Source organism: Bufo bufo, chromosome 2 (genome assembly GCF_905171765.1).
Source record: "Bufo bufo chromosome 2, aBufBuf1.1, whole genome shotgun sequence".
NCBI lineage: Eukaryota > Metazoa > Chordata > Amphibia > Anura > Bufonidae > Bufo > Bufo bufo.
Genome location: NC_053390.1, coordinates 440,050,773 through 440,062,036, shown reverse-complemented (window position 1 = coordinate 440,062,036; position 11,264 = coordinate 440,050,773).

Genomic DNA, 11,264 nt, shown 5'->3' with positions numbered 1-11,264 from the left:
GTAGGGAGGTCATACAGGCACGTGGAGGCCACACACACTACTGAGCCTCATTTTGACTTGTTTTAATGACATTACATCAAAGTTGGAACAGCCTGTAGTGTGTTTTTCCACTTTAATTTTGAGTGTGACTCCAAATCCAGACCTCCATGGGTTGAAAAATTTGATTTCCATTTTTTTTATTTTTGTGTGATTTTGTTGTCAGCACATTCAACTATGTAAAGAACAAAGTATTTCAGAAGAATATTTAATTAATTCAGATCTAGGATGTTTTTTTTTTGTGTTCCCTTTATTTTTTTTGAGCAGTGTATATTTTTATGCCTTTCTTTAACCCTTTTGTTAGCAGTGCTGTACATGTACAGGGCTGGAGTGATGTGTAAACATGGCGCCCGTTTGCAAACATCAGAGGCCCGCAGCTAATGCCCCACTGAATAATGCAGGCTCCAAGTTATGCCGTCCTGATCTCTCGTGATGGTGTCTTAACATGTTTCCCACCACTTTCCAGTGGAGTCTAGATAGTTTGGTCACTTGATTACTCTGTGGCCTAGGCCCCTGTAATCTCCTTGGGGCAATTACGCCTTCCTAGGCGAGCCTCCATTATGGTCAACCTGGCCTGGAGTAGCAGGAGATGGATTGCATTCTCCCTTACACTCCTTATTAGGGTACATTCACATTCCATATATGTAAAACAGTAAACAATTGCAGATACTATAGTAGTACCCCCAAGTCAGGGGTACTACAAGTTCAGCCTGCACCAACAGCAGCAGCTTCTTCACCTGCTCCCAAGTTGACCAAGGTAGAAGCAGACTTGGCCCTGTCAGTTTTTTTTTTTTTATGTTTTGGCCTTAGGCCAGACACAGATGAGCAAGTTCAATGAGAGAAACAAGCTGTGTGTGACATTTTGATTTCCCGTTCTGACCTCTGCTCCTCTGATAGGATCGTACAGCATTATAATTATTTATAATGCTGTGTGATCCTGTTAGACCTGTATCTACTGAATTAGGGCTCATGCATATGGATGTATTTTTTTCCTGTGTCTGTTCCGTTTTTTTTTTTTGCAGCCCCTATACAGAAACATTCACTTCAAATGGTCCGCAAAAAAACTGAAATTACTGTGTGCATTCCGTGTCCGTATGTCCGTTCTGCAAAAAAATAGAACATGTCCTATTATTGTTCTCTTTATGGACAAGGATAGGACTGTAATATTAGGGTTCGGCCCATCTATGCTGCAAAGGCATTTGGCCAGTATCCGCAATTTTTGTTATTCAATTACTTTTAATAAGGAAGTCATATTGAAAACAGCGGTACAGCTTACATACAATAATTCCATCATATTAGGATCAGAATACATATAAGCCACTGCACGTGACACTGAAAGTGAACAGCATGAATCTATAATAACTTCTTATGGAGCAGATAATGATAATAAAGCATAGTACACAAAACAAAAACACTTAAGACGTTGACAACAGCCAAATAGACGGAAGGGGGATGGGAACACAAAAGGGAAGGTATCACTGTGTGAAGGTGGGAATCTGTCAGAGTTACCCGCTACTATCAGCTTGAGCTAACCAACTAAGGAACGCCTGAGTATCCTTGAATAGAATCCAAGGGCTCCACGTTTTAAGATACTTCCTATCGGTACCTTCATCTGCAGCCAATAATTCCTCCATCCTACATATTTTTTCAAAAGTGTCTAACCATTCTTTAACGTGTGGGACGTCCCGAGACTTCCAGTGTCTAGGCGCAACCAAATGCGCTGCCTGCACAAAAAATCTCAGAAGGCCCTTCTTTAAAGGGGTTCTGCACTTTGTTTTAACTGATGATCTATCCTCTGGATAGATCATTAGCTTTTGATCGGCGGGGGTCCGACACCCGGTACGCCCGCCGATCAGAAGCTGATGATCTATCCAGAGGATAGATCATCAGTTAAATTAAAGTGTAGAACCCCTTTAACGTTTGAATGGGCCCGGGAAGTATGGATAGCAGGCTCCCCTCCAGGGTCCATTGTGTTGAAGTACCTGTAACCTGATTGTAGAGGTCATTCAATGCCTCCCAAAATGGGGACACTTTAGAACACTGCCACCAAATGTGAGACATAGTACTCTTCTCTCTTCTACATCTCCAACATAAGTCCGAGCAGGTCGGGAATGAATGCAAGACAGCTGGCGTCCTATACCATCTGGACATAATCTTGAATTCTTGCAAACCACAGCTGACAGAAGACTTGTGGGACAGGGTGAATGCTTTTATCCACTGTTCAGCAGATACATTTTTCCCCAGTTCCTTCTCCCAAGCCTTTACGTATGGCAAAGAAGATGGAGGTCCCCCAATCTCAGAACGCCTGAGTATCCTTGAATAGAATCCAAGGGGTCCACGTTTTAAGATACTTCCTATCGGTACCTTCATCTGCAGCCAATAATTCCTCCATCCTACGTATTTTTTCAAAAGTGTCTAACCATTCTTTAACGTGTGGGACGTCCCGAGACTTCTAGTGTCTAGGCACAAACAAATGCGCTGCCTGCACAAAAAATCTCAGAAGGTCCTTCTTTAACATTTGAATGGGCCCAGGAAGTATGGATTACAGGCTCCCCTCCAGGGTCCATTGTGTTCAAGTACCTGTAACCTGATTGTAGAGGTCATTCAATGCCTCCCAAAATGGGGACACTTTAGAACACTGGGACCAAATGTGAGACATAGTACCCTTCTCTCTTCTACATCTCTAACATAAGTCCGAGCAGGTCAGGAATGACTGCAAGACAGCTGGCGTCCTATACCATCTGGACATAATCTTGAATTTTTTTTCTTGCAAACCACAGCTGACAGAAGACTTGTGGGACAGGGTGAATGCTTTTATCCACTGTTCTGCAGAGAAATTTTTCCCCAGTTCCTTCTCCCAAGCCTTTACGTATGGCAAAGAAGATGGAGGTCCCCCAATCTCCTTCAGAAGCCCATAGACCAGAGACACCAAATGGGTAGGTGGAGACTCCTGGAGACACAAAGATTCAAAGGCCATAAGGTCTCTAGATAGTGTGGAAATGGATATGAACTTAATGCAAATATACTGGAACCAGGCCCCCCTGTCAGTCTGCCCAGAGAAGGAGTCTAGGGGTCGTATTACTGTTTTCAGTACTAACTGGTGTACCCTTATATTCTCCTCCCTACGAAGGCCCAACAATGGCTGTTGGCTCATTCCCATTGGGAAGCTAGGGTTGTTGAAAATAGGTGTTATGGGACCTGGTAAGGAAGTGCACCCTAGAGGTACAGCGCATTTGTCCCAAATCTGCAGCACCCCATTGGTGAGAAATGGAAGGTAATCAGGTCTGTGTGATTTGGAAATCCACAATAGATCCTGAACCGGGAAACCCAACTCTTGCCTTTCAAACTGGACCCACCTCTTGAAGGAATTACTGTGGAACCAGTCCAACACATATGGTATAGTTGCATATCCGAAACTCCCATCCCCACTCTTAGCTTGGATCTTGTTAAAAAACGCATCCCCAATCTAGGGGACGAACCAGCCCAAATAAAGTCCAAAAACCAAGTCCTAAGGGTCTTGAAGAAAGCACACGACAGCGGGATGGGGATGGTTCTAAAGAGGTACAGAATTCTTGGCAGCACATTCATCTTTAGCGTGTGTATTCTCCCAAACCACGATAAAGGAAGTCTCCCCCATGACAGTAAGTCTTTCTTAATATCATTTTTAAAGTGGGACAAAATTCAGTTGATACAGGTTGGCTAAACGGGATGGAATGGCTGTCCCCAGGTATGAGATACAATCCTGTTTCCATTGAAAAGAAAATGAAGCTTTCAGGGACGAAACTGTAACGGGCGGTATGTTGACATTAAGTATCTCCGACTTTTGGAGGTTCACCTTGAAGTTGCTTAAGTTCCCGAAGAGTGAGAACTCCCTCAAAATGTTGGGGAGACCAATGACCGGATCGGAACAATATATTAAAAAGTCATCAGCGTATATGGCTATTTTAGATTCTAACGTTCCGACGTGAAGTCCCTTAATGGAAGGATTGGCTCTAAGGGCCCTGGATAAGAATTCCCTGACCATAATGTACAATAGGGGGGATAGGGGGCAACCCTGCCTCGTGCCGTTAAGAATCGGAAAGGGGGCAGAAAGAGCCCTGTTCACCCGCACTTGAGCTCTAGGGTTGTGATATAGGGCAAGGATCCTATGTGTCGTATTGGGACCCAGTCCAAAAGCCCCCAGAGCCTCCTGCAAAAGCACCCAATCTACCCGGTCAAAGGCTTTTTCAGCATTGACCGAAAGGAGGCATGGGGGGATCCGGAAGAGGTGGCCCTCGCGATATGGGCTAAAGATCTGATAGTATTGTCTCTTGCTTCCCGTCCAGGGACAAACCCCACCTGGTCTGCATGAATCAAAGACGGCATGTAGACTTTCAGCCTGTCGGCAAGGATTCTGGCATAAATCTTCACATCAATGTTGATCAGTGAAATTGGGCGGTAATTGCTACACACCAAAGGATCTTTGCCCTGTTTAGGGAGTACGCAAATATGAGCCATCAATGCCTGAGCTGGGAAGCAAGAGCCGTTTCTCATAGAATTACACATATCGGTGAGGGGATGGGAAATATCGTCTAGAAATGTCTTATAGAAGTGAGGGGTGAAGCCATCCGGGCCCGGGCATTTACTACCTCTAATCTTTTAACAACCCCCTGAATCTCGTGAAGGGAGAAGTCTCTCTCCAAATTGCCCCTCTCCTCCGCAGATAATTTAGGGCCCAATAATTGTGACATATATTGCCTAATTTTCTGAACTTTCAGGTTTTCATAGTAAGATTGGAACTCTTGCAAAAATATCCCTGGTAGTATGGACCTTGCCCCCCCTCCTACAATTAAGTGAAGGGATGTAGGTGACTGGTTGTCTCGCACGTAACATTCTGGCTAAGAGTCTACCGCTCTTGTCCCCTTGACCATAGAAAAGTTTCCTGAGCTTATTTCTGGCCCCCAGGTATTTTTGGTCGATAATTTTCCGTAAAGCAGATCTAGTGTCGCTAAGCTCGTGGAACACTATCAACGAGGGGTCTTTTTTATGGTGTTGCTCTAAATCAGCCAATTTCCGCAGGAGTTCTGCAATCTCCACGGAACGCATCTTCTTAAGCCCTGGAAGCATGGGATATCAGCCTACCTCTGATTACACATTTTAATGCCTCCCATTGGATGGTAGGACTAGAGGCATCTAGTTCATGTACCTCCACAAAGTCCGAGATAGCAGTCTTGATATCCGCCACGCAGACAGGGTCCCTAATCACATTTTACAAAAGAAGAAAATCCAGCACAGGAAAATGAAATTCCAGCAGTCTTTATTCCAGCGTAGAAAAAAAAATCACATTATCATTAAGTTTCCATGAACCCCTCACCCGCGTAGGGTCTCCTATGTTCAGAGCAACCCATATCATAGAGTGATCTGAAAAAAAGTATGGGTTCAATGCCTGCCCCTGGGTGTAAATCTAGCAGGCAGTGGGATATAAAAATATAGTCAAGGTGGTGATATGAGTTATGGGATAGTGTAAAAAAATAAAATAAAAATGGAGACAGCACGTCCAAAGAAATGGAATTTATTCCAGATACAACATTTCGGCTTAGTGATAGCCTTTGTCAAGCATTTTTAGACACTCACAAGTTGTTTTTGGGGGGCATTTTACCACCCCCCTGGAGACGAGCACCCGCTGCATTGTTACTAAGGAGTGCTGTCCACCCGTGTTTTTGCTACTGGATGAGTTATGGGATAGGGAGAAGAACGTAAAGTCCTTATCCGTAGGGTGGAGGATACGTCACAGGTCGACCAGCCGTAAGGAATGTAGGTGTCTCAAGAGTCCTCGGGCCACCTCAAGTGAGATAGAGGACTTACCTGTGGAAGTATCCAGTCTGGCATCAAGGGGGAGATTAATATCCACGCCCATAATGATTGGGAGACCATCCGCAAAATCTTCCAGAGCTGCAAAGGCCTCAGAGGCAAAAGTCAGCTGACCTTTATTGGAGAAGTATACACTATGCAATCTCAAGAATTCTTGAGGATATGGATACTTTCAAGAATAAATATCTACCTCAACAATTATGTACAGTATTCAGAATGGTGCAAGGAACTGTTTTATGTATTGCAATAGACACCCCTCTGGATTTGGAATCATCATAAGTGCTATAAGCCCAGATCGAGAAGTACCTCTTTTTACATGCAGGAATGTGTCCGGACTTAAAATGTGTCTCCTACAGGAAGGCAATACCCACCTTCTGCTTGTGGAGGCTATACAAAATTTGTTTCCTTTTGGCCGGATCATTCAGGCTATTCGTATTGTATGAGCACGTCTTGATAGAAGTCATAGCACTGTTAGCGAGCGAACAGGCAAAGGGCATGGATACCAAGGAATATGGGAGGGTGGATGACACATGAGGGAGGACACGACAAACCAGGGGAGACAAGACACACAAATGAACAAGAAAAATAGCATGGTGTACCAATGTAACTGTGGTATAGGTGTACACAAGCTAGCAGCCAGTGAGGAAGGGGAAAACAAAAAAAAACACCCCACCTGCTAACTAATATAACCGTGGGAGAAAAGGAAGCCCTGCGTATGCGAAGGCCCCCCCCCCCCCCATCCCTGTGCTTGGAATAATAAGCATAATATAACATATTAACTTCGCTATCAAAAACCTGGTATAATGAGAGCATGACCCACCTCTTTCCACCGTAGAGTCCCTACATACAAAGAACCTAACGGAGGTACACTAGGATGGAAGAGACCTTATAAAATAACAGAGGAAGCCAAACATACTAAACTGCATATAACAACTGTCTAATATTGGGAGCCTGGCTCAACCCACCAAAGATTGTGAGCAGGAGCCAAGCTTGCAAACTCAAGCCTAGAGTATAGAGGGACAAAAGTCACAGTGCCTTCTTCTGCTTGGAGGCCCTGGGCGACACCTGGGACCAATGCTCCCTGGAAGGAAGAGGAGTTGGAAATGGTATTGTTGGCCACTCGGGCAATGAAACCGTTGGCAGCGAGAAAGTCTCCAGAAACTTAGGTAAGTCCTCCGGATCTCTGAACGTTGCCGACCGGCCATCCTTCTTGGCATGAAGCTGGAATGGGTACCCCCATCTATAGATGATGTCCTTTTCTTTCAGTAGCAAGAGCAGAGGTCTCACCGCTCTGCGTAGTTGGAGGGTCCGTCTTGAGAGGTCTGGGAGGATTTGTACAGGAGAGCCCCCCACCTCCAGATTGTCTGCTCGCCTGGCAGCGCTCAGAACGTCCTCTTTGATCTTGAAAAAATGTACGCGGCAAAACAATATCTCTTGGCCTGGCCGCATCATTAGATCTGGGGCCTAGTGTTCTGTGAACGTGGTCCAGCTCGATGGGTATGGGGGTCGAATCACCTAAGATGGAGCCAAATAAGGATTGTATCGTGGCCCCCAGGTCAGTGGTAGTAACCGACTCTGCAACCCCTCGTATGTGCAGGTTGTTCCTGCGGTGATGGTTCTCCATATCATCTATATGGGACAGCAGATGAGAGATTTGTTGCGTATGGGCCGTCAAAACCGCGTGATGGTCCTCTAAGTGACCCTGAATAGCCTCCTAAACCCTCTCAGAGGCCTCCACTCGGTTTCCCAGATGTTTTATCTCCCCTTTGAGTGTCTCCATTTCGGAGCGGTAAGTCTGTTCTAACCGATAGACAGACCTTTCCAGGTCATCCTTTGTGGGGAGGGCTAGCAATTGGGAGCAGAGAGCCCACTCCCCTGTGGAGGTACCTGAAGACTGACTCCCCAATTCCCTATCCGAGGGAGAGGAGCGTGCTCCACGATCCGCTGTAGGGAGAGGCGCTCCGACGGCCATCTTGGATGTAGCCGGCAGGCCCGCTGTGGGCGGCTTGGAGCCGAAAAACTTCTGAATGCCGGTGTTTTCCGGCTGCTGGTCACTCTCGGGGGGACCTCTGATCGTTTTGCGCCCCATCTGAAGGGAAGGTGAGTTAGCTGAAGCGCTGGAATAGCGGTTTTCACATGGATGGCAGGAGAGCTAGTCTTCCAAGCGTCCTACGCCGACATGAGCAAGCCACGCCCAGTATCCGCAAAACAACCAACGGTCGTGTGCATGAGCCCTTACACTGACAGCATTATGTCAGTGTAATTCAAGGTCTTGCAGGGACATAGCATTATAAATCATTATAATGCTGTGCAATGCTGTCAGAGGAGCAGAGGTCAGAGCAGATCAAATAGCACACCTGGTGCGTTTCTCGCATTGAACTCGCTCATCTGTGTCTGGCCTTACACTGGCTCTGCTCTTTATTGTCCTAACCACCCACTTCTTCACCACCTCATCACCCAAATCCAGTTCTCAGGTCCTGCCTAATAATTAGAGACATCATCCTTGCCACTTTTTTCACACTGATATGTTGTGGCCTCTTTGCAAACCCCTCCATGATTCCCAACTCTGTATATGCACTAAAGGGGTCATTTATCAATCTGAAATGCACCTAAATTAGGCGTATTTGAGGCGCAGTTTGCGGCACAATAACAGGTCTAAAATTGCGGGCGTGGTTTGGGGGTGTAAGGGGACGGGCCGGCAGGTCTGTCTTATTTATCATTTTTTACACCAGTTGCCGTAGAAAAAGGTCTAAATGTAGGACAGCTAGGAAGCTGTCTTACTTTTAGAACTGGTGGAGGATCCGCTAAGGTTATGAAGAGGCCTGTTTAGGGCTTTATTAAGACTGGCGTCTAAAACGCCGATCTTAATAAATGTGCCCCTATGGCTCCTTTCACACGAGTGAGAATTCCGCACGAGTGCAATGCGTGATGCGAACGCATTGCGCCTGCACAGAATCTGGACCCATTCATTTAAATGGGTCTGTGTACATGAGCGGTGGTTTTCATGTATCACTTTTGCGTTGCGTGAAAATCGCAGCATGTTCTATATTCACAGAAGTGAATGGGGCTGTGTAAAAATTGCATCGGATCCACAAGCAAGTGTGTATGCAATGCGTTTTTTTCACGGATGGTTGCTAACATCAGTTTTTTATCACGCACGTGCAAAACACAGTAAATCGCACGATAAAAACTGAACAACTGAACGCGATCGCAAACAAAACTGAATGGCTTTGTTTGCGAAATCACACAGTTTTCACTGAACGCATCCGCAACACATCCGGAGATAATCCGGACACGCTCGTATGCAAGGGGCCTAAGTGCTACTACCAACACTGCTACCACTGCCCCTACCACCACCACAACTGCAAGTGCCACTACTACCACCACCAACACAGCTATGCGTTTCAGTCGTCAGGTGCTCCCCCTCTGCCTGAACTTCCACTTCTTGGCAGTCTTGATGCTGACTGTTCCCACATACATAAATGTAAGGACTTTTTTCAGATTAGCGATATGGATTGTGTCAGCATCTGTTCAGGGAAAAACTAATGGTTTTGCACACAAGTTCCATGAGTTTTGTCTGCGATTGCGTTCAGTGTTTGCTCTTTCCGTCCAGATTGCAGATTGCGTTTTTCACTCACAAGGAAAAGAACTGAAGAATAACAATCTACATCTCCTACCAACCAATCATTGAAAAACACATTGTAACATAGTAACATAGTATATAAGGCCGAAAAAAATTCGTCCATCCAGTTCGGCCTGTTATCCTGCAAGTTCATCAAGAGGAAGGCAAAAAAAAAAAAAACTGTGAGGTAGAAGCTAATTTTCCCCACTTAAGGGGGAAAAAATTCCTTCCTGACTCCAATCAGGCAATCAGAATATCTCCCTGGATCAACGACCCCTCTCTAGTAGCCATAGCCTGTAATATTATTACACTCCAGAAATCCATCCAGGCCCCTCTTGAATTCCTTTATTGTACTCACCATCACTACCTCCTCAGGCAGAGAGTTCCATAGTCTCACTGCTCTTACCGTAAAGAATCCTTTTCTATGTTTGTGTACAAACCTTCTTTCCTCCAAACGCAGAGGATGTCCCCTTGTCACAGTCACAGTCCTGGGGATAAATAGATGATGGGATAGATCTCTGTACTGACCCCTGATATATTTATACATATTAATTAGATCTCCCCTCAGTCGTCTTTTTTCTAAAGTGAATAACCCTAATGTTGATAATCTTTCAGGGTACTGTAGTTGCCCCATTCCAGTTATTACTTTAGTTGCCCTCCTCTGGACCCTCTCCAGATCTGCTATGTCTGCCTTGTTCACAGGAGCCCAGAACTGTACACATTACTCCATGTGTGGTCTGACTAGTGATTTGTAAAGTGGTAGGACTGTGTTCTTATCACGGGCATCTATGTCCCTTTTGATGCAACCCATTATCTTATTGGCCTTGGCAGCAGCGGCCTGACACTGGTTTCTACAGCTTAGTTTGCTGTTCACTAAAATTCCTAGGTCCTTTTCCATGTCAATGTTACCCAGTGTTTTATCATTTAGTATGTACTGGTGACTTGCATTATTCCTTCCAATGTGCATAACCTTACATTTGTCAGTATTAAACCTCATCTGCCACTTCTCTGCCCAAGCCTCCAATCTATCCAGATCCCTCTGTAGTAGTATACTGTCCTCTTCTGAGTTAATTACTTTACACAGTTTAGTGCCATCTGCAAAAATTTATATTTTACTATGCAAGCCTTCTACAAGATCATTAATAAATATATTGAAGAGAATAGGGCCCAATACTGACCCCTGAGGTACCCCACTAGTGACAGTGACCCAATCTGAGTGTGTACCGTTAATAACCACCCTCTGTTTTCTATCATTGAGCCAGTTACTTACCCACATACAGACGTTTTCTCCCAGTCCGAGCATTCTCATTTTATATACTAACCTTTCATGCGGCACAGTGTCAAATGCTTTGGAGAAGTCCAGATATACGACATTGATTCGCCGCTGTCAAGTCTAGAACTTACCTCCTCATAGAAACTGATTAAATTAGTCTGACATGACCGATCCCTCACGAAGCCATGCTGATATGGCGTTATTTGCTTGTTTTCATTGAGATCCTCCAAGATAGCATCTCTCAGAAAACCTTCAAACAGTTTACCCACAACAGATGTTAGACTTACCGGCCTATAGTTTCCGGGCTCTGTTTTTGCGCCCTTTTTTAACCCTTTCATGACCAAAGGTCATTGATGCCCCAGTGTCCAGGTCAAAATTTACAAATCTGACATGCGTCACTTTAAGTGGTAATAGCTTTGGAACACTTTTACTTATCCACGCCATTCTGAGATTGTTTTCTCGTGACACATTGTACTTCATGAC